The sequence below is a fragment of the Theropithecus gelada genome, chromosome 12 (assembly GCF_003255815.1).
Source record: "Theropithecus gelada isolate Dixy chromosome 12, Tgel_1.0, whole genome shotgun sequence".
Taxonomy (NCBI): Eukaryota; Metazoa; Chordata; class Mammalia; order Primates; family Cercopithecidae; genus Theropithecus; species Theropithecus gelada.
Window position 1 is genome coordinate 66,423,368 of NC_037680.1, and position 23,500 is coordinate 66,446,867.

The 23,500-nt window shown below is 34.1% G+C and overlaps 1 protein-coding gene and 1 pseudogene across 2 annotated transcripts in view; one reads left to right on the forward strand and one right to left on the reverse strand.

The window, feature by feature from the left end:
• The window catches only part of C12H2orf88 (chromosome 12 C2orf88 homolog), a 342,050-nt gene that overhangs the window by 25,817 nt on the left and 292,733 nt on the right, over positions 1–23,500 (forward strand). The gene's annotated exons all lie outside the window — the stretch shown is intronic.
• On the reverse strand, positions 13,527–14,797 carry LOC112635859 (annotated as a pseudogene).

The following is a 23,500-nucleotide window of genomic DNA, read 5'->3' on the forward strand; positions in this document are numbered from 1 at the left end:
TTTTTGTCTTTGCTTCTGTTTATATGCTGGATTACATTTATTGATTTGCAAATGTTGAACCAGCCGTGCATCCCAGGGATGAAGCCCACTTGATCATGGTGGATAAGCTTTTTGATATGCTGCTGGATTCGGTTTGCCAGTATTTTATTGAGGATTTTTGCATCGATGTTCCTCAGGGATATTGGTCTAAAATTCTCTTTTTTTGTTGTATCTCTGCCAGGCTTTGGTATCAGGATGATACTGGCCTCATAAAATGAGTAAGGGAGGATTCCCTCTTTTTCTATTGATTGGAATAGTTTCAGAAGGAATGGTGCCAACTCCTCCTTGTACCTCTGGTAGAATTCGGCTGTGAATCCGTCTGGTCCTGGAATTTTTTGGTTGGTAGGCTATTAATTATTGCCTCAATTTCAGAGCCTGCTATTGGTCTCTTCAGGGATTCAACTTCTTTCTGGTTTAGTCTTAGGAGAGTGTATGTGTCCAGGAATTTATCTATTTCTTCTAGGTTTTCTAGTTTATTTGCGCAGAGGTGTTTATAGTACTCTCTGATGGTAGTTTGTATTTTTGTGGGGTCGGTGGTGATATGTCCTTTATCATTTTTTATTGCATCTATTTGATTCTTCTCTCTTTTCTTGTTCATTAGTCTTGCTAGTGGTCTATCAATTTTGTTGATCTTTTCCAAAAAACCAGCTCCTGGATTCATAGATTTTTGGAGGGTTTTTTGTGACTCTATCTCCTTCAGTTCTGCTCTGATCTTAGTTATTTCTTGCCTTCTGCTAGCTTTTGAATGTGTTTGCTCTTGCTTCTCTAGTTCTTTTAATTGTGATGTTAGGGTGTCAATTTTAGATCTTTCCTGCTTTCTCTTGTGGGCATTTAGTGCTATAAATTTCCCTCCACACACTGCTTTAAATGTGTCCCAGAGATTCTGGTATGTTGTATCTTTGTTCTTATTGGTTTCAAAGAACATCTTTATTTCTGCCTTCATTTCATTATGTACCGAGTAGTCATTCAGGAGCAAGTTGTTCAGTTTCCATGTAGTTGAGTGGTTTTGATTGAGTTTCTTAGTCCTGAGTTCTAGTTGATTGCACTGTGGTCTGAGAGACAGGTTGTTATAATTTCTGTTCTTGTACATTTGCTGAGAAATGCTTTACTTCCAACTATGTGGTCAGTTTTGGAATAAGTGCGATGTGGTGCTGAGAAGAATGTATACTCTGTTGATTTTGGTAGTGGAGAGTTCTGTAGATGTCTATTAGGTCCACTTGGTGCAGAGTGGAGTTCAATTCCTGGATATCCTTGTTAACTTTCTGTCTTGTTGATATGTCTAATGTTGACAGTGGGGTGTTAAAGTCTCCCATTATTATTGTATGGGAGTCTAAGTCTCTTTGCAAGTCTCTAAGGACTTGCTTTATGAATCTGAGTGCTCCTATATTGGGTGCATATATATTTGGGATAGTTAGCTCTTCTTGTTGAATTGATCCCTTTACCATTATATAATGGCCTTCTTTGTCTTTTTTGATCTTTGATGGTTTAAAGTCTGTTTTATCAGAGACTAGTATTGCAACCCCTGCATTTTTTATTTTCCCATTTTCTTGGTAGATCTTCCTCCGTCCCTTTATTTTGAGCCTGTATGTGTCTCTGCATGTGAGATGGGTCTCCCGAATACAGCAAACTGATGGGTCTTGACTGTTTATCCAATTTGCCAGTCTGTATCTTTTAATTGGACCATTTAGTCCATTTACATTTAAGGTTAATATTGTTGTGTGTGAACTTGATCCTGTCAGTATGATATTAGCTGGTTATTTTGCTCGTTAGTTGATGCAGTTTCTTCCTAGCATCGATGGTCTTTACATTTTGGCATGTTTTTGCAATGGCTGGTACCGGTTGTTCTTTTCCATGTTTAGTGCTTCCTTCAGGATCTCTTGTAGAGCACACCTGGTGATGACAAAATCTCTAAGCATTTGCTTGTCTGTAAAGGATTTTGTTTCTCCTTCACTTATGAAACTTAGTTTGGCTGGATATGAAATTCTGGGTTGAAAATTGTTTTCTTTAAGAACATTGAATATTGGCCCCCACTGTCTTCTGGTTTGTAGAGTTTCTGCTTTCAGATTTACCTGTTTGGGCAAAAGAAAGCTTGAGAATTTCTAGAATTTACACTCAGTTTTAGGAAGATGACTTTTACAGTACAACTTGAAATTTTCTTTCCATGTTTGGGAAGTCTTTAGGCAAGAAGATACTACAAGGAAGGGAAGGTAGCAATTTGGTTTGCCTTTTACATTAATTTTAGAATGGTACATTTTCCTCTAATTTGAATTGGATTGCAGACAAGAGTGAACAGGATGAAAGAGTGAATAGCACAGTTTTCATATCCTTTTGAATTGGGTATTCATGGTAGACTTGCATTTTACTTAAAATATGAATTCTTAGACTGTCAGATTTTCACATTTGTTTAAACAGATTTATCAAGCATTTAATATGAGAGGAACTATGCTGAATACCCTCCTACTTCTGATCTTAAGTCATTATGTGAGGACAATTATCCTTCTTTTAGAAGGGAGGAAATTGATATTTAATAGAGAAATAAGCCTAAGAAAGGGCTGGTTAGTGACATGTCAGGCATTTGAGCCTATATCTCAATTCTGCAAGTTCCTTAACTTTTACAATTCCAAATTTTTTTAAATTATAACTTTAATTCCAGTTCACTGTAGAACATTTGAAGAATACAGAATATAAAAGGAGAAAATGAAAATAGCTATAATCTCACCCCGTGGAAATAGTATTTTTAGATATTTTCTTCTAGTCTTTTTGACATATTTTACATAACTGGGAACAGTTACATTCTTTCTTCCAGAAAGTAGGAAGCTTTCAGATTTACCTGTTTGGGCAAAAGAAAGCTTGAGAATTTCTCTCTAGAATTTACACTCAGTTTACACTCTAAAATTTACACTCTCTAGAATTTACACTCAAAAAGAATATGACTGTGTGTATACCATCTTATTCTTTTTGTATTCCATTGTATAAGCATTACCCCATGTTTTAAAAATAACTGTATTATTTTAACTAGCTGCATATTATTCCAGCATGTAGATATAAAACTATTTATTTAAATATTCCCTTATTTTTGAACATTTCAGTTGTTGTAATATGTCTAACTTTTTGGTTTAAAGTTTCTATGTATCATAAAAGACTTGAATAAATTTACAAGCATAACAGAAACCAAGAAAAAAGTTTGCCTCATGCATAAGTGCTACCTTTTATGAGAATTTTAAATTACATGAGAAATTTCAATTTCATGTGAAGATAGCAAGGTACTAAGCTATACACATTTTTTATCCTTATGATGTTAATTATACACATGCTCAAATGCACAGGCAAAAAGACTGGAAGGAATTACATAAAAGTCTAAAGAGTTGCCCTCATCTCTCACCTAGATTGTTAAAATAGCTTCCTAACTGACCCCTTAATTCCACTTTTGCTTCCTTCCAGTCCATTCTTCACACAGCAGCCAGACCAATCCTTGAACTACAGAAATCATTTTAAGTCATTGCTCTGCACAGACCTTCCAGTGACTTTGTCACAGTGAAATCCATAGTCCTTGCCATTGCCTACAAAGTCTTACATATCTATGCCTCCCACTCCCCAACTTTTATTTTCTCTCTGATTTTAATCCTGTACCTCTGATCCCATGTTTCATTTCTCTAGCCACACTGGCTCCTTGGCTGTTCCTTCAAAGTTTCAAGCATGTTCTTTTCTTTTCCTGTTGCTATTCCTTCTGGAATGCTCTTTCTCAAGATACCTGCAGTATTTGTTGACTCACTTACTTGAAGTTTCTGTTTGAATATCATCTTATCAGAAAAATCTATAAATGCTGTAATATTTATCATTCTGTTTAAAAAAGCATCATTCTATGCTATATAATCTACATTATTTTTATTTTTAGCACTGACCTAGTGTACTTTTAATGGTTTGTCTCTACTCACTAGAAACTAAACTTCATGACGAGAACTTTTTTTAGTTATTGTTGAATTCCCAGAAACCTTAACAGAGCAGGGCATGTAGTAGGCACTCAGTAATTAATTGTTGAACAATAATGATTTTCTCTGAGTAGTAGAATTGTAGATAGTTTTAATTTAAAATTTTCATTATATTGAACAAATATATATAAAACCTAAAACTTTAATACATCACAATTATTCTCTGGGAATTTACCCATTACTTCTGGGTTATCCAATTTATTGGCATACAATTGTTCATAGTATTATCTTAGGATCCTTTGTATTTCTGTGGTATCAGATGTAATTTCTCCTCTTTAGTTTCTGATTTTATTTGAGTTTTTCTTTTTTCTGAGTGTAGCTAAAGGTTTGCCAATTTTGCTTATTTTGTCAAAAAAAAAACCTCTTCTTAGTTTTGATTATCTTTTCCATTGTCTTTCCAGCCTCCATTTCATTTACTTCTGCTCTAATCTTTATCATTTCCTTCCTCCTACTAACTTTAGGCTTTGTTTTTCCTCTTCTAGTACCTTAAGGTGTAAAGTTAGGTTATTTATTTGAGATTTTTCTGTTTTCTTCATGTAGATGTTTATTACTATATACTTTTTTTTTTTTTTGACAGAGTTTCACTCTGTCGCTCAGGCTGGAGTGCAGTGCAGTGGCATGATCTTGGCTAACTGCAATCTCTGCCTCCCAGATTCAAGTGATTCTCTTGCCTCAGCCTCCCAGGTAGGTAGGATTACAGATGTGTGCCACCACACCTGGCTAATTCTTTTTGTATTTTTAGTAGAGATGGGGTTTTATCACTTTGGCCAGGCTGGTCTTGAACTCCTGGCCTCAAGTGATCTGCCCACCTTGGCCTCCCAAAGTGCTGGGATAACAGGCATGAGCCACTGTGCTCAGCCCTATATACTTACTTCTTAAGACTACTTTTGCTGCATCAAATAAGTTTTGATGTGTGTTTTCATTTTGATTTATCTTAAGATACTTTCTGATTTCCTTTTGATTTCTTTGACTCATTGGTTATTCAGGAGCATGTAGTTTAATGTTCACATATTTGGGAATTTAAAAATATTTGTCCTGTTATTGATTTCTAGTTTCATACCATTTTGGTTGGTAAATATATTTGATATGATTTTCAGTCTCCTTCAATTTGATAAAACTTGTGTTGTGGTCTAACATATGCTCTGTCCTAAAGAATATTCCTTGTGTACTTTGGAATAATGTGTATTGTGTTACTGTTAGATGGAATGTTCTATGTATGTCCCTTAGGTCCACTTGGTCTACAGTATAGTCCAAGTCCAGTGTTTCCTTATTCATTTTCTGTCTGGATGACCTATCTATTCTTACAAGTGGGGTATTGAAGTCTCTCACCATTACTGTATTGCTGTCTATCTCGCCCTTTAGATCTATTAATAGTTGCTTTATATATTTATGTGCTCCAATGTTGGGTGCATATATATTTACAGTTGTTATAGTCTCTTGATGAATTGACCCCTTTTTCATTATATTAATTATCTTGTTTCTTTTTACAATTTTTTAATTTCAAGTCTATTTTGTCTGATAGTAGAATAGTCACACTACTTTCTTTTGGTTACCATTTGCATGTAATATATATATATATTTTAATCCCTTTTCTTTCAGTCTGTGTGTTCTCAAAGCTAGAGCAAGTCTCTTGTAGGCAGCTTATTGTTGGGTCTTGTTTTAACAAAAAATTCAGTCACTATCTTTTGATTGGATAATCTAATTTATTTACATTCAAGGTAATTATTGATAAAGACTTATTGTTTATCATAATTGTTTTCTGGCTGTTTTGTAGATGCTTTGTTTCTTTCTGTAGCTCTTGCTATCTTCCTTTGTGATTTGTTCATTTTCTGCAGAGGTTTGCTTTGATTTGTTTTTTATCTTTTTGGTATCTATTGTAGGTTTTTGCTTTGTGGTTACAATGAGGCTTACATGAAACATGTTATATTTATAATAGTCTATTTTAAGCTGATAACTTTCATTGCATACAAAAACACTATGCTTTTACTTCTTCACCTCTACATTTTATGTTTTTGATGTCATAGTTTATACCTTTTTATATGATGAATCCATTAACAAGTTATTGTAATTATAGTTACTTTCAATATTTTTGTCTTTTAAGATTTCTTAATTTTATTAGGCAAAGAAGTCAACACTGATATGGTAAGCTGTAATCGTTACTGTAAAAAACATTTGAATAGTTATTAATGGTCATTTGTATGTTTCTTGTATGTGTCAACATATAAGAAATGATGAATACCAGTTTCAGTAGTGATAATTATGTGTCAAGGTGTTTTTTTTCCAAGTATAAAACTGATTTCTGTAACACAGGTCACATGTCTGTAATAAAGAAATATACTTTGCTTTAATTTGTGCTTTGATAGACTTCCTATGTATAAGGTCTTGTGTTATTGGATATATTCTGAATTTAGCTTAATTTCATTTAGTAGTTTATCATTTGAAATTGATGGGGCAGACATTTACCTTTGTATTATGAAATTACTAAATATACAACTAAATTTTATACTAAATATACAACTACAAGTGAAAGAGTTATTTAAATTACTTTAGAACAAACATTAAAAGCCATATTTGCATAAAAGTCATGATAATTTATAACACCTACTTTTTATAAAGGAAATCCTGTAGAACAGGATGTGTGATTTTAGAAACTAGTTTGATAGGCATTAAGGATAATGGTTGCAGCCTTATATCAGCATTGGGTACAGTGTGTTACTTTATTGTAGTTTGTTGTTTTGGCTTCACAGTATCACAAAAATCTTGATTCACAGATAGCAGTATTGTTGCCCTTACCCAAATACTTTCCTGAGAGTGCATATGGTCAGGCCAAATTACTATAAACCAACAGCTTCATGCAAAACTATACTGTCCTAATCATTTGTAGTATCATAAGAATTTGGAATGTGTTGAAAGATAGAAAAAAAAATATTTTAAGATATATTCTCTTTTTCTCTTCTTTTTTTCTCTCTCTCTCCCCACCACCATCTCTAATTGTAAGAGACAAAGCATAACCATATTTTTTTGCTGATAATCAGTATTTAAAACTGGAATCAAATTAAATTGCTAATATGGTGCAATAAGTCACTTGTTTAAATTCTCAATGAACACAATGACACAACTCTTAGGATATAAAACAAAGTGATATGTAGTATATGTAAACTTTTACAAGAGTATTTATAAGGACTATTTTGTAACTTATTACTTGTACTGGAGATTGGCTGTTATTTGACATAAGCCAAACCTCAGTAACTATTTTCTTTTTAAGTACTGTTCACATGTAAAGGAGAGGCGTAGTTTATTCCATGGATTTAAGTTAAGCTTTTAACATACTTCTCTAAAGGAAATTCCCTATGTGTTATTTCTCTCTTTGGATTTACGTATTGATAAAAAGTGTATTTGACTTGTTGGAAACTAGAAAATGTACATGAGGAAGAATTTTACTCCATCTGAGGAAATGTTGCATATTAGAAGGTGGAAGGAAAGGAGACTACTTAGGCTTATTACTTAGTGTCTTCAAATTTTACCATATGTATAGCCACATCTTGGTTGTAAGAATTACAAGCAACACTTTGGGATTTTTGAAGTTTTATGGGACACAAAAAGCTGAGATGTGTTACTCTTCATACCACTTTATTAGGACCCATTTGAACATATGGTTATAATTATGTATTTGTTACTAATTTTGGAGGATGTATGTCGGTTTTTGAAATTGAAGTGCAGGTACATGCATTAAGATTACTGAATTTTGAAGGGGATTTCTAGATTTTACTGATCTCTTACTTTCCTAAAATTTTTCAAGCCACAGCTGTAATTTATTATTTGATTATTAAGTGGTTTGTAGTAGCTATTCAAGTACTATGTAATGTCAAACACTATGCCAGTATTTATCTCATGATTCTAATCATATTTATGTGTGGTAGAAAAATAGTCAAATGTTTAATATAGAAATTTGACCAAATTTATAGTTTACTCTAGAAATCTGACTAAATTTATTTTATACAATATGAATTAGAAAAATTCAGGAAAGGAAAGTTTTTGGTTATTAGAAACACCTATCCTGTAGTTTCTTTAAAGGCTGATTTTTTTTTAAAAGCATTAAGCAGTCATTCTTATTGTCTTTAATGACAATTCATTTTATCCCTTGGTTACCATTTTGCCTTATTTTGTCTGACTTATTTAGATTGATTAATTGCTTTAGCAAACATTGTTTAAAAATTTTAGTTTTCTAATATTTCTTAGAAAGCTCTCTTTGTTATTTTCTACTCCTAGTTTTTTTTTTTCTATAGTTACCTCAATTATTTCTTTTAATAATACAAACTGGTTGATTTACCCTTCCTTATGAACATAAGAATAGAAAATAAATATATAATTACTGGAATATATATGTATATCCAGTTATAGCAACAATTGAACAATTTAATATAATTTTGCATGTTAAGGGAGCTTAGCGTGTACATTGTACCTTTTGTAAGTTGGTATACCACAGCATGTACATAATTACATATAATAAACTTTATTATTTGTTTTTTCAGTTGTTTTTGTTTGTTTTTCATAGAACCAATTCAGTTTTTTCTTGATAAAGAAACAATCTAACTTTGCTGTTATAATTAAATATGATAAATATTAAGATAGTTTGGATATGGCTGGGTGCAATGGCTCACACCTATAATCCCAGCACCTTGGGAGGCCAAGGTGGGTGGATCACTTGAGGCCAGGAGTTCAAGACCAGCCTGGCCAACATGGTGAAACCCTTTCTCTACTAAAAATACAAAAATTAGCTGGGCATAGTGGCTCACACCTATAATCCCAGCTACACGGGTGGCTGAGGCTGGAGAATTGCTTGAACCTGAGAGGCAGAGGCTGCAGGGAGCCAAGATCACAACACTGCACTCCAGCCTAGGCAGCAGAGTGAAACTCTTGTCTCAACAACAACAACAACAACAACAACAAAAAGATAGTTTGGACAAATGACCACATATAGTAATTTATGAAGACCAAGGACTTCATGAAGTTTATGTAAGCAACTCATAAATTGATCTATCATGTGATTTATTATTGTCTCTATACTTTTGATTAACTTACGAATCAGTCACATAGTTCATGGTAACATGTCATGGTTAACATGTCAACATTTTACTGCATGTTAGGCAGAATTAAGCTTTATTAAATTTTGCGGTAAAATTAGTGTTTTTCGTCATTCTTTTGACGTGAAAAGTGACTTCCTGTGTTTCTTTTCAAAACCTAAGCAGCAAACTAAGAATTTTCATTTGTCATAGTAGATTTCCAAAAGGACCAGAAAAACTGTTGTAACATAATTGCTTGGCTGAGGACACTGTAATGCAAAGCTGCATTTTATTTTAATTTAAAATCATCTGTACCTGAGCTAAAGAGAAAAACAATCTACTGGGAGAAGATCTGATGCTTTGTTCATCTTGAATAAGCAAATATATATATTATAGTTTACATGTTTTTCCTTATGTATACATTAAAACATATAGTCTCAAGAACGCTTTACATGTACATGTTAATGAACTTCTTTTTCTAAACCTAATTTGACAAATGTCTTTAAGAAAAGAAAGCCACTAGAACACTTTTGATTCCTTTGATATTCTCCCTTAACTTTTCCTCTCCAAGTTCTGTAACTAAAAATATATATAATGGCCAAATTAAAATATTTCCCACTGTTCTTTCTCTTCAATTCTTTAATGTTTTCATCAATATTGGTTTTGTAATTATTTTTGACTGTCACTTCCATAATTTACAGATTAAAAATTATCCAGATTTATTAAATTACTAGAATAGTCAGTTCTTTTGCCCAAAACACTTTAATATATTTTCTTTTATATACAAATCCCTCCTAAAACTATATGCTAAACATTTATTGTATTTACCAATTTTGATTACTTTGTCATGCTATAGGGAAGTGATTACTGATAATTTATTATTAAAATATTGGCTTTCCTCACGGTTCTCTTGGATTAAATACATACGGCTATAGGTTAGCTGGAGCACTGATGAAAATAAATTGTAAGCTCAAACTTCATTATCATTCGTAGTTTAAACATAGTGAATTTGATACAGTGTTACCTCATAATTTTGATGCTCTTTGCAGTAAATTTGATATAGAACAGTTGCTAAAGAAACCCTGTTCAAATGTGTGACCATTTTTATGGAAAACATCTGGGGTAATTATAATTAGTTCAGGATGTGTACTGTTTAAAAATAATCTTGAATTCATGGAGAATGAAGCATATCTTTTCCTTAATGACTAGAATAATCCAAATTAATGTGAAAAAAAAACCCTTTAAGTTATTGGTAGCTGTGCTTAGACTATGCTTTAGAATATTCCATACGGAAATGAGGAGTAACTTTTATGTAAAATGCCAAATTGGCACTTTACACCTGTTAGTGTGTTTCGTTTAGAACAGCTGTGTCTTTTATTATCAGTAAACAGATGCAGAAAGTAATGGAATGTTTTAAAGCAATATGTTAATCCTGTCTTCCACTACTGAACTGTCTCACAATATAGTGATTAAATATTGACCATGCAGCTGTTACTTACAATTATAGAATTTCTTAGTTAATTTCTCCTTCCCAAGCCCAAATGCTTTAATATTTAGAGATCTAGTTTCTAATCTTAAAGTGTTTCATAATGTAGTTTGTTTATTACAAATTGATTTCTGAAGACAAGTTATTTGAATACTACAGAGACAAATTCATGTTCTTAAAATTCTTATTAAATGTTTCTATGAATTGATGAATGTTCTTGGTAGGATAAACAATTTAAAAATTTTATTTGTTTATTTTTCTTGACTTGTTCATGAATATGTAGATGATATTGAATATAACAATTTTGTTTAAAACTGCCAGCAGTAAGCTAAATAGGAAATTACAGCTCTTTCATCAGACATTTATGAACCAGAGTGTATAATACTTTCTTAGAATGATGAGTATGCAAGTTATTTCAATTATAATAGCCCTTTTGCACTTTAATTATGTTTTAATTCTTATATTTACCTTGTCAGTGAAGATATTTAAAATGTTGCTTCATTAATTATATTTATTCTTAAGCTTGAGAAACAGTTCTATTAGCTAAGATTGTTATTAATATCTAACATGTATTATACTCCTAGTATATGAAAGGTATTGTGTGAAGCACTTTATTATAATATTCTTGCCCCATTTTATAGATGAGAAAATTGAGGCTTAGAGACATGAAGTAGATTGGCCAAAGTCTTACAGCTAGGAAGTAGTAGAGCCTGGGTTTATACCCAGGTATTTTCACTCTCAAGCATCTTTTTCTTAACAACTTTATATTTTGCCTGCCATTAGCATCTAATATCAACATTATACTGAGGGGAAATTATGTGCGAAGCAAATTTTGACTGTTCTTTTTTGAAGCCATATTGTTCACCGCAATGTGATTATTAAATCGTTTAGTCAACTTGCCTAAAAAGAAAACATAATTAAAACATGCATGGAAAGAGAGAGAGCTTCACTTCTTGGTATCTTCTCACACAATGTGTTGGTAGTTCACAGTCTACACTAGAACTGTTTTTTAACTCCCTTTATGATTTTACTCTCATTGTACTACTTCCTGAGACAACTCCAGCAATTTATTTGTTCCTCTTCCTAAAAATAGCCTTTGCTTCTCTGCTTCAAGATTTTTAAAAGAGCAGCATGATGTAGTTTTTACCTATGTTACATTATTTATGCATTAACCAGGCAATATCAGTTATTATGAAAACTTTTATTAAATGGCATTCCTCTATCAGGATAGTCATTACTACTTCAATATTCTTAGTTTGTTATATCATTTGTCATAGGATGTAGCCCCATTTTATATATGAAAAAAACTGGGACTAGAGATACTAAGTAAATTGGCCAAGATCCCAGCTAGCAAATGATGTTTGTGTCAATTTGATATTTTTTTCTCAAAATAAAAAAATTTGAAATTTAAAGTGTACAACTAATCATTTTGTAGAGGGTTTTAAGACTTCAAATTTCGCCAGATGGTTACTTAAATATAGTTTCCCTTGACACTGATGAGGATGCTTATAAGATTAACTAGGATCAGCAATGTCATGAGGTATTCCCGGGGGTAATTTAATATATATTAGAAATCCATTATAAGGTAATTCTTAAGGGACACAATGTTCTTGGTTGCAAGCTGTCTAAAATATAAGAATAGATGTATCTTTGCATGCAATAAGATGAAATGTCATGTTTATAACAGATTTTTAAATGAAAAATTTATTTTTGCTCAATTTAATTAGCTATTCTGTACTTTTTCAGCATTATTGTTTATTTAAATTTTTATTAGTGTCTCCATCAAAACCAGTTACCCAACACATAGAATATAAGATAAATAATTAAGCTATCACTTTATAGTGTGTAGCATAGAGCTTTCCCAGGCAGATATAATTATTTGGCTTTTGTTTTTGTTTTATATTTTTGAAGTATTTTAAAAAAATAAAACTTTTTACTTTGGGATATTTGTAGATTTACATGCAACCATAAGTAATACGGAGAGATCTCATGTACTTTTCACCCAGTTCTCCTCAATGATAACATATTGCAAAACTATAGTTCAATATCATAGCCAAGACATTAACACTAATATACTAAAGATACAGAACATTTTCATTGATCCATCATATGTTATACTTCTATAATTTTGTATAATTTTTTTTTTTTTTTTGGAGATGGAGCTGTCGCCCAGGCTGGAGTGCAATGGCAGGATCTCAGCTCACTGCAACCTCCACCTCCCAGGTTCAAGCAATTCTCATGCCTCAGCCTCCTGAGTAGCTCAGATTACAGCCATGCAGCACCATGCCCAGCTAATTTCCGTATTTTTAGTAGAGATGGGATTTCACTATGTTGGCCAGGCTGGTCTGGAGCTCCTGGCCTCAAATGATCTGCCTGCCTCGGCCTCCCAAAGTGCTGGGATTACAGGTGTGAGCCACTGCACCCAGCCTATACTTCCATAATTTTCATATACCTGTACTACATTTCTATAATTTTGTCATTTCAAGAATGTTATATAAGATGGAATCACACAGAATGTAAACTTTTATGATTGGCTTCTTTTAAACTCATTTTAATTCTCTGAATTGTCATCCAAGTTGTTAAATGTATCAGTAGTTCATTCTTTTTTACTCCTGGGTAGTATTCCTTGGTATGGATATACCACAGTTTGTTTAGTCATTTATCCATTGAAGGACATCTGAAGTAAAACAGAGTGAAATCTGGTTTCATTCACAGTATAATTTATAGTTTTCCATTTTATTCTTCAGTTCATGATTGATTTTTTTTCGTATGAGCTTTTATTTTTTTATTGGAACAGGACTTGGTGGGGATACTAAATGTGGCAAGGTTCAACAAATTTACATTTTATCAAAATAAGATTCTTAAAGAATATAATGATAACATATACTTTAACTCTTATAGCACAAACCCTCATATTAATTGATGGTCACAGAAAAATACTGTAATGCTTTAAACAAAACTTTTAAAATACATCAATGGTGCAAGTTTCAAACAAAATGCAGTGACCAAAATATTTAACTGTCCTTTCATCAAACTTTTACAAACATAGTCTTCGTTGTCTCAGCAAATCAGTTTTAGTTTCTTCATGGTCCTCCATCTGTGTTTTAACGTGACACTTGTCCGGTTGTTGAATTTGTAATGCAATAGTATTTTAGATCAGTTTCCCTCTCCATATTTCCTCACGCCAGATCTCAAATTCTTGTCTTCTTCTCAAAACCCTGCCTGTTTTTTTCTAGCTCGATGTTTTCCAGGAATTACTGGTTGACACTTTGAAACAGGTATTCTGCTTTCAGTGGCTCTTCTGCTTTCTTTTTTCTTTTTTGCACTTTGAAGAGTTCCTACTCTTCTTTCTTTCTTATTAAGGTCTTGTTGCTGGGTTCTATATTTCAACTTATATAAGAAAAGATTCTTGTGAGACCTTTTTCTTGTATCCAAATTAGCTTCAGTTTCCATTTCAACATCATTATCATTAGGTTTATCTTGAGAAGCTATCGTTCTCGTTCTTTTACTTTCTACTACTTTTGCTGCTGCCTTCATTAGAAAGGTTGATGAATCCACGCTGCCAATTTGTTAATTGATGGAGTAAGACCATATACATTTAATGTAATTATGGGCTTTAGCCTGTCATTTTAGTTTTTTTTCTGTTTCTGCTGTTTTTTATTTATCTGTTTTATTTTTTCTGCTTTCCTATGGGTCACGTCAAAATTTTTTAGAAGTCCATTTTGACTTATCTTTAGTGTTGTTAAATACCTCTTGGTATAGATTTTTAGAGGTTGCTCTATGTATTACATTATATATACATAACATCATTGTTTACTAGTGTTGTCATTTTACAAGTTTTAGTAAAGTGTAGAAACCTTACCTCCCTTTATGTTTTTTGAAACCCTCTCCTATTTATAATTGTCTTAAGTATTTGCTCTACATATGCTTAGAGCCCCAGGAGACAATATTATACAGACAATAGACAATATTATAATTGTTTCATCCATTAAACATAACTTACAAAACTCAAGAGGAGAGACAGAATATATAGTATTTATATTTTTTACTTATCATATTTCTTTCTTCCTGATATTCCAAGGTTTCTTCTTTAATTGTTCTTTCTGGTTAGAGAACTTTAGCTATTCTCATACAGTGGGCCTCCTAGTACCACATTCTCTTTTCCTTCATCTGAGAATGGCTTGATACCTGTCATTCCTGAAAGGTATGATTCTCAACATCCAGTAAAAACACCTTAGACTCAATTATATTGAGTATATTGATATATACTCAATTATATTGACTCAATTATATTGAGTATCACTTCACACTCGTATGAGTATAATTTTTATAAATGAGAAGATTAGTGTTGGTGAGAATGTGGAGAAATTGTAACACTCATACATTACTTGTGGGGATGTGAAATGGTACAGCTGTTATAGGAAATACAGTTTTGAGTTAAAGAGTTAAACATAATTCCCATATAACCCAACTCTCTAGTATATACCCCAAATAATTGAAAATGGTATTCAAATGTATACTTGTACACAAATGTTCATAGCAGCACTATTCACAATAGCCAAAAAGTGGAAACCTAAATTTCTATCAATAGATGTGTTGTCCACAAATGTGGTATATCTATAAAATGGAATATTATTCAGCCATACAAAAGAATGAAGTACTGGCACATAGTATAGTGTGGATAAACCTGAAAAATATTATGTTAAGTGAAAGAACCCAGATATAAATATCACAAATGGTATGATTCCATTTACCATAGTCCCCCCTTATCTACAGTTTTACTTTGTGTGGTGTTAGTTACCTCTAGTTAACCATGGTCCAAAAATATTAAATAGAAAATTCTAGAAATAATTCATAAGTTTTAAATTTTGGCACATTCTGAATAGTGTGATGAAATCTCGAGCCATCCCACTTTGTCCCTCCTGGGATGTGAATCATCCCTTTTCCTAGCGTATCCATACTTTATATGCTACTTACCCATTAGTCACTTATTAGCCCTCTTAGTTATCAGATTGAAAAGACTATATGTAGGGTTTGGTACCATCTGCAGTTTTAGGCATCCACTGAGGGTCCTGGGACATATCCTCTGTGGACAGGGGGGACTACTGTATATGAAACTTCCAAAATAGGCAAGCCCGTAAAGACAGAAAGCAGACCAGTAGTTGCCAGTGGCTGGGGGAAGGGACAGATGTAGAATGACTGCTTAATGGGTGTAGGGTTTCCTTTTGAGCATTAAAAATGTTTTGGAAGTAAAAGTGATAGTGGCACAACAGTATAGTTAATGTACCAAATATTAATGAATTGTATACTTTTAAATAGTTAATGGTTAATTTTATGTTAATTTTTACATCCTTTTTTTTTCTTAAAAAAAAAAAAAAAAGGATACATGTGCAGAACGTGCAGGTTTGTTACATAGGTATAGGAGTCCCGTGGTGGTTTACTGCACCTATTGACCCATTCCCTAAGTTCCCTCCCCTCATCCCCATCCCCCAACAGGCCCTGGTGTGTGATGTTCTCTTCTCTGTGTCCATGTGTTCTCAATGTTCAGCTACCACTTATGAGTAAGAATAGGGGGTGTTTGGTTTTCTGTTCCTGTGTTATAGTTTGCTGAGGATGATGGCTTCCAGCTTCATCCATGTCCCTGCAAAGGACATGATCTCATTCCTTTTTATGGCTGCAACATCACTTTTTAAAAAGCTGCTAGAGAAAGCTTCACTTTATGTTGTCTCTGTAGAGTCATCTCTAGCCTAGTGTGAGCCTGCTTGTGTATGTTCCTTATCCCTTCATCTTGCCCCTCCTCCATCCTCTTCCTCTGTCTTCCTTCCTTCTACCTTTTTCTCCCTTCCTTCTTCCTTTTTCTCCCTCCCTTCCTTTCAGGACTTTGATACAAAGTGGCAAGTAGCAGCCTACACACACCAACATTCTGAGTTTTTCCAACAAATTTCAGTACACCTGCAATAGTCTATCTTCCATGTTATTGTAAGATACAGTTGTGCCAGATTTGTTGTGGCTTAATCAGGATAATTTACTTTCCAATCTGCCATTTCTGTGCCCTCACTATTGCTGGTCAACCATATATTCTCAGTTTGGTTCTGGTAACACCCCACTTCCAGTATTGTATTTTATATTAGATTTGTTTACTACAACATAAAAAATATAAATGTATTTTTCTTTCACTGAGTCATCGATATAGGACCGATATGGCGGTTTGAAGATGTCAGATTCCTGGGCTTCTACTCTTTTCTTGCACTATCATCCTCAATATGTAACTTCCATCTCACGGTCTAGGTTGGCTGTCCTAGATCCTTCCATCACATTTACGTTCTCACCAGTAGGCAGAAGAAGAAAGGAAAGTAGAGAGCATTACGTTGTTTTCCTTTAAGGCACAAATAGAAGTTGTATACCATTCTGCTCATATCCAGCAGCAAGCAGGGCTGAGAAGTGCAGTTTTTATCTGGATGGATATGCCTAGCTAAAATGTAGGTGTTCTATTCCTAAAGAAAGAGAGATGAATATAGATCTTAATGGATAAGAAGCAATCCTGCCCCAAGGCCTGAGGGTACCACTATTCAATTTATACATTTCTGCTTAATTCCTGTTTTCAAGCCAACAGTTCAGTCCCACTTTCTTCTATGTCTTGTGTCACACTGTCTGAAACCTTTTTTGTTCAAATTCTCCAGCCCAAAAATTTCTGGCATGCTACAGGAGAAAGAAGGAATGGCAGAATAATGGCCTGGCCAAGTGGTGGAAAGAGGAAAGATCTTGGAACCCAGATCTCAGCCTGCGCACTCACCCCCTCCTTCTGGTACGTGATGCCTTCAAGGGTTAATGCTTTCTAGGATTTTCAGGGTGTATTTCTTCTCATCAGGATCTCCCCATCAGGGCAATTTATTCTGGCCTTTTCTGTTGTGCTGAGTCGATTGCTACACCTCCATCTACTTTATATCATCAGGAAATGTGAACTTTCTCACCCACTGATAGACCTTTTTTTCTCTTTTCTTTGTCTTTGTGGAATTATACCTTTACGATTCCTTAACTATCATTTCAGTGGAATTTCTGCAAGGAGAAGAAAAAAGCACATGGTCAATTTGCCGTGTTTTCCTAAAAGCTTTATATTTACTATTTTATGTGAAATGTGTTTTGCAACCACACTATACTTTCTGTTCGTACTGTTTGCCTTAGAACTTTATTTTTAGAGGTGGTTAGAGGAAGACAAGCAAAGAAAGCTGATAAGAAATAGTTAACAAGAAAAGAAAAGTCAGGAAAATCTTATGTCATAGAAGTTGAAAGAAGAAATTATTTCAGAAAGAATAAAATGGTCAGTTGTGTACTGTGCTGCTGAGAGGTCAGATAAGATGAAGACACACCTGTGACCATTGGATTTGACAACGTGAAGTTATTGGTGAATCTGTCAAAAATAATTTCATTGAAGTGATGAAGATCCCCAATGTGGTGATTTGTAGAGATTAGGAGGTGAGGGATTAAAGGCATAAACTATAGGTATCCCTTAGAAGATTTTTTTTAAAGGGGCAGAAAAATGGATGATAGTGAAGAAAGGTAGAGAATTATGGGTGGGTTCCATTAATCTATTTTTAATATGGGCAATGAATAGCATGTGTATGTGCTAATGGGAATGTTTCAATAGAGACGGAATACTTCATAATATAGAACAGAGAACAGAGTGAACCTAGAATTAGTTTGAGTAAAAGAGTAAGATCATCAGAATTTGTGTAGTATGATCAGCTGGCAGTCAGGAAGGTATGCAGATAGATATATCACCTTCTCACACATAATGAGGAACTATTGATTTGTTCACCTGACATTAAACAGATATTATGAATGCCTGGGTATGCGAAGTACTGACTGGGTTAGGCTCTGGGGAAAGGGTGATAGTTGTCTTTGTCCTCATGGAACTAGCAATTCATTACAATAGAGAGATAATTTAAACTGAATTGGTAAGTATAAAGAAAGATAGGGAAAGTATAGGATGCTGGATGAGCACATAGCAGAAAGGTTCTGGAAGAGGTAACAATAAAGTAGAAATGTGAAGGGTTAGTATGAGCTAGCCAGGTAAAGAGAGAACAATGAACTTGGCAGAAGAAATAGCATATACGAAAGCCCAATAATAAGAGAAACCTCAAAGAAGTTCTGTTTGGCTGAAGCTCAGTAGATAAAAGGGTAATAGCAAGAAAGGAGACCGAAAAGACAAGGATCATATCATTGTAACTTTTGTTAAAGTGTTGGCTTTTGCTGTGGCTGGTCATTGAAACATTTTAAACAGGAATTATATAAGATTTTAGAAGAAAAACAATTCTGGCTACTGCTTGCAGACTACATCAAAGGAGAGCCAGAAACAAGACCAGTTTGAAAACTGTGAGCTTAATCCATAACCAGTATGGGTTGTCTAAACTAGACATGGGTATAGAGAGAAGTAGGTAGATTCAGCAGATACAGTTGATCCCTGCTGGTGAATTCTGTATTTGCAATTTTGCCTACTCACTAAAATTTGTTTGTAACCCCCAAATCACCACTCGCTATGCTTTCACAGTCATTTGTGGACATGCACAGAGCAGCAAAAAAATTTGTGTTGTCCAATGTACATGTTCCCAGCTGAGGTTGAACAAGTCAACATCCTGCCTTCTTTTAGTTCTTATCCTGTAAACAAATATCTTTTTCACCTATTACTTATTGCTTTGTTTGCTCATATCCGCGCTTTTTATCGGTAATTTCACTGTTTAACCTGGCCCAAACCATATTTTTAAAGTACTGTCTATATAGTGTTCCTCAGTGCAAGAAGGTCATGATGTACTGTATGGGGCAAGTATGTTTGTTAAGGTGAGCTTCTGCTGGAGCACGGTGGCTCATGCCTGTAGTCTTAGCACTTTGGGAGGCAGAGGTGGATGGATTGCCTGAGCTCAGGAGTTCAAGACCAGCCTGGGCAACATGGTGAAACCCTGTCTCTCTTAAAAATACAAAAAATTAGCCGGATATGGCAGTGTACACCTGTAGTCCAAGCTACTCGGGAGGCTGAGACAGGAGAAATTGCTAGAATGCGGGAGGCGGAGGTTGCAGTGAGCCAAGATCGCAACACTGCACTCCTGCCTAGGGGACAGAGTGAGACTCCATCTCTAAAATAAAAAAATAAATAAATACAAATAAGCTTCATTATGGTATGAGTTATACTGCTTTTAACCATGAGTTCAATGTTAGTTAATGAAAGGTGTGTTTAAACAGAAACACACTTTCTGTCCTAGACAATAATCTCTTCTCATCATACTCATTAACCTTGAGGGAGGGGGTTTCACCTCACAGTTATGGCTTCAAAAACCACGTATTGCACATATGAAAGTGAACCCAAAGATTATCCTATCCTAAACTGTTCCTGAGATTCATTTATACCCACAAATAGACCTATGAACATGTCCAACTGGATGTCTTTTAGGAACATCTAACAATGTTGTGTGTTGACTGCTGAAAATCTGTGACCAGAGACTCACAGGAATACAATCCTGTATTTCCTCTAGGAATGGTGGTTTAGTGTTCACTAATTCAGTGTTCATAGCAACTTTATAGAATATAACTCATGCAAATAATAATCTACTCAATTTAAGTGATAGAATATACTAGATTTAATAGTTACTTAAATGGAGGTAGTGATGAATGAGAAAGAAAAGATAATTCCCAGGTTTTTGTCTTGTGCAAATGATAGTGCCATTTATGAAAAGAGGAAGAGCAGTTTTGGGGGAGGCAGTAGCCATAGGGACTAGAGATAATAAGTTTAGTTTTTGACATGTTGAGTTAGATGTTCCTGAAAGACATCCAATTGGACATGTCCATAGCTTCATTCGTGGGTATGAATCTCAGGAACAGTTTAGGATAGGATGATCTTTGGGTTCACTTTCATATGTGCAATACATGTTTTTTGAAGCCAGGAATGTGAGATGAGACCCCCTAACCCAAGGTTAGGGTATAACATGAGAAGAGATTATGGTCTAGGACAGAATTTTGAGAAATGTCAATAAAGAGATGGCTAAAGGAAGAGAGCATGCAAGGATACTAGAAGCAGAATAGAGAGACAAAAATCAAGAAAGTATACATTATTAAAGCCAGGAGAAAAGACCATTTCATGAAGGAAGGTGTTTGTATTATCAAATGTATGTTATCAAGAGATTAAGGACTGAAATGTATTCATTGGATTTAGTGAAAAGTACATGTATAGATCTTTCTGAGGATAGTCTCATGAAGTGATGATGGAAACCTGATTTTACTGGATTGAGTAGACTGTGAAAAAGATAAATCTGATTTGAAATTAATCTAGATGCTTTTTCTTTAGTTTCTAAGTTTTCTGTTCAACCTTTGCATTATCATTGATATTCGGTTAATTACATATAAGCAGGACATATAGGCATTTTTTCTTGATTATTTTCCAAGGATAACCACTAAATCACACTGTTTATGGAGCTTTCCATTTTACTCTGTGGGAATGATACTATATGTTCCATCTCTGCAGAAATAGAAAGATTCCCAATGATTTTTATGCTTTTTTTTTTTTTTGATGGAGTCTTGCTCTGTTGCCCAGGCTGGAGTGCAGTGGCGCGATCTCGGCTCACTGCAAGCTCCGCCCCCCAGGTTCACGCCATTCTCCTGCTTCAGCCTCCCGAGCAGCTGGGACTACAAGCACTGGCCACCACGCCCTGCTAATTTTTTGTATTTTTTTTTTTTTTTAGTAGAAATGGGGTTTCACTGTGTTAGCCAGGATGGTCTCGATCTCCTGACCTCATGATACACCCACCTCAGCCTCCCAAAGTGCTGGGATTATAGGCATGAGCCACTGCGTCCGGCCTAATTAACTGTTTTTTTTTAAGAGCAAGGATCTTACTCTGTTGCCCAGGCTGGAGTCTAGTGGTATGATCATAGCTCAATGCAGCCTCAAACTCCTGGATTCAAGTGATCCTCCTACCTCAACTTCCCGAGTAGCTAGGACTACGGATGCACACCACCATGCCTGGTTGATTTTTTTAAAAAATTTTTTGTAGAGACAGATCTGTGTCTCTCTGTTGCCCAGGCTGGTCTTGAACTCCTGACCTCAAGTGATCCTCCCATCTCAGCCTCCCAAAGTACTGGGATTACAGGCATGAGCCACCATGCCCAGCAATGAACTTAATTTTGAAATACCTTTGCTACTTTTAATATTCAGTACTCAGGCTGAAATCTCAGTTCTATGCTCTTTCTTTCTCTGCTAACTATAAAAGTTTAGAATAGCTTAATATATTATACACTTTTGGTCAGAGAGTGAATATTTTGTTTATAAAGTATACAGGAGTATTTTTAAAAATGAAATCGAATTAGCAGTTGAACGCTCACATTTCAAGAACAAAGTGAAAAATAGTGATGAGTAGGAACGTGATTAATATTTTTATATTTACAAATAAGTTTTAGTGAGAATAACATTGATTTTATGCAGCTATTCTTTTTAACTTTTAATGTGCAATGGTGGTAGACTTACAAAAATAGTATGAAGAATTCTGTATACACTTCACCCAGATTCTCAAAATATTAACGTTTTACCACTTTGCTTTACCATTCTTTCTTTTCTCTGAAACATTTTGAAGATTTTAAGTTGTACACATGATGCTCCTTAACCTCTAAACACTTCAGAGTTTTTTCCCTAAAAATAAGGATATTCTCTCGTGTAATCGCAATGCAGTCATCAAATCAGGAAATTAACATAGATCTAGTACTATTGTCTGGTATATAAGCCTGTGCTGTTCAGTCTGGTAGCTACTAGCCATATGTGGCTATTTAAATAAATTAAATATATTAGAAATTCAGTTTCTCATTTCTGGCACTCAGCAGTCCAGTGGTTATTGTATCAGAGAGCATAGATATAGAACACTTCCGTCACTGCAGAAAGTTGTATTAGTAATGCTCTAGACATTCAAATGTTGCTAGTTGTCCCATTCATGTCTTTTGTAGTAAACAGAAGATGATTTTTTTTTCCTGTTTCAGGAATGATTGTACAATCAAGTGACATTTGGATTTCATGTCTTTTTAGTATTGTTTAATGTGAAATTGTTTTCAGAATTAATTTATCTTTCAGGTCCTTAACATTTTTCAAGAGTAATAGGTCTGTTATTTTATAAAATGTGCCTCATTTGGAGTTTGGTGTTTCCTTCAGATTAGTATCAGATATTGGATATTCAGGAATAATACTACAGAAATGTATTTGTGTCTTTTTCAGTGCATCATATTTAAGGGCCCATTATATCAATTTTTCTTGTTACTGGTGATGTTAATGATACATCAGGTTCATTGATCAATTTCCATTGTAAAGTTGGAGAAGCTTTTTTTTAATTTTAAAAAGTTCGTTTACCAATTTTAACAATCGAGAAAAAACATCTGACTATAATACTTGATGACATAGGCATCACGTTTAAGTAGAAAACACAAGAATAAAAAAAGAATTATCACGGATAATATTGCACAGCCTCAGTTGTTTCCTTCAAATTTGCTTTATGTAATTGGGTGGATACAAATTAATAAACAGAAATTTAAGCAAGATACATGTAACAGTTTAACAGAACCTCATACTCTAATTTCTTTCAATTTTTCTCAAATTCATCTTTAAGTCTTTCCATCATGGGGCTCATAAGGATATGTAACCAACATATGGATACTACAGTTGAATGTCAAATCTTTACAAAGTACTTAAGAGATACTAAATTCGTCTATATTGCAACTGTGAAGAACCTTCATGACACTCTGTTTTGCGTGTAGAAAAATGTTAGAGTGTAATATTCAGCTCAACATAAAATAATAAACATTTCTGATTTCTTTGTTAGGTTGAGACCACTTTTCCTTTTTCTAATGAATGATTTTTTTTTTTTTTAACTGTTATGTCATTGAGGTGAACAAGCAGGTCA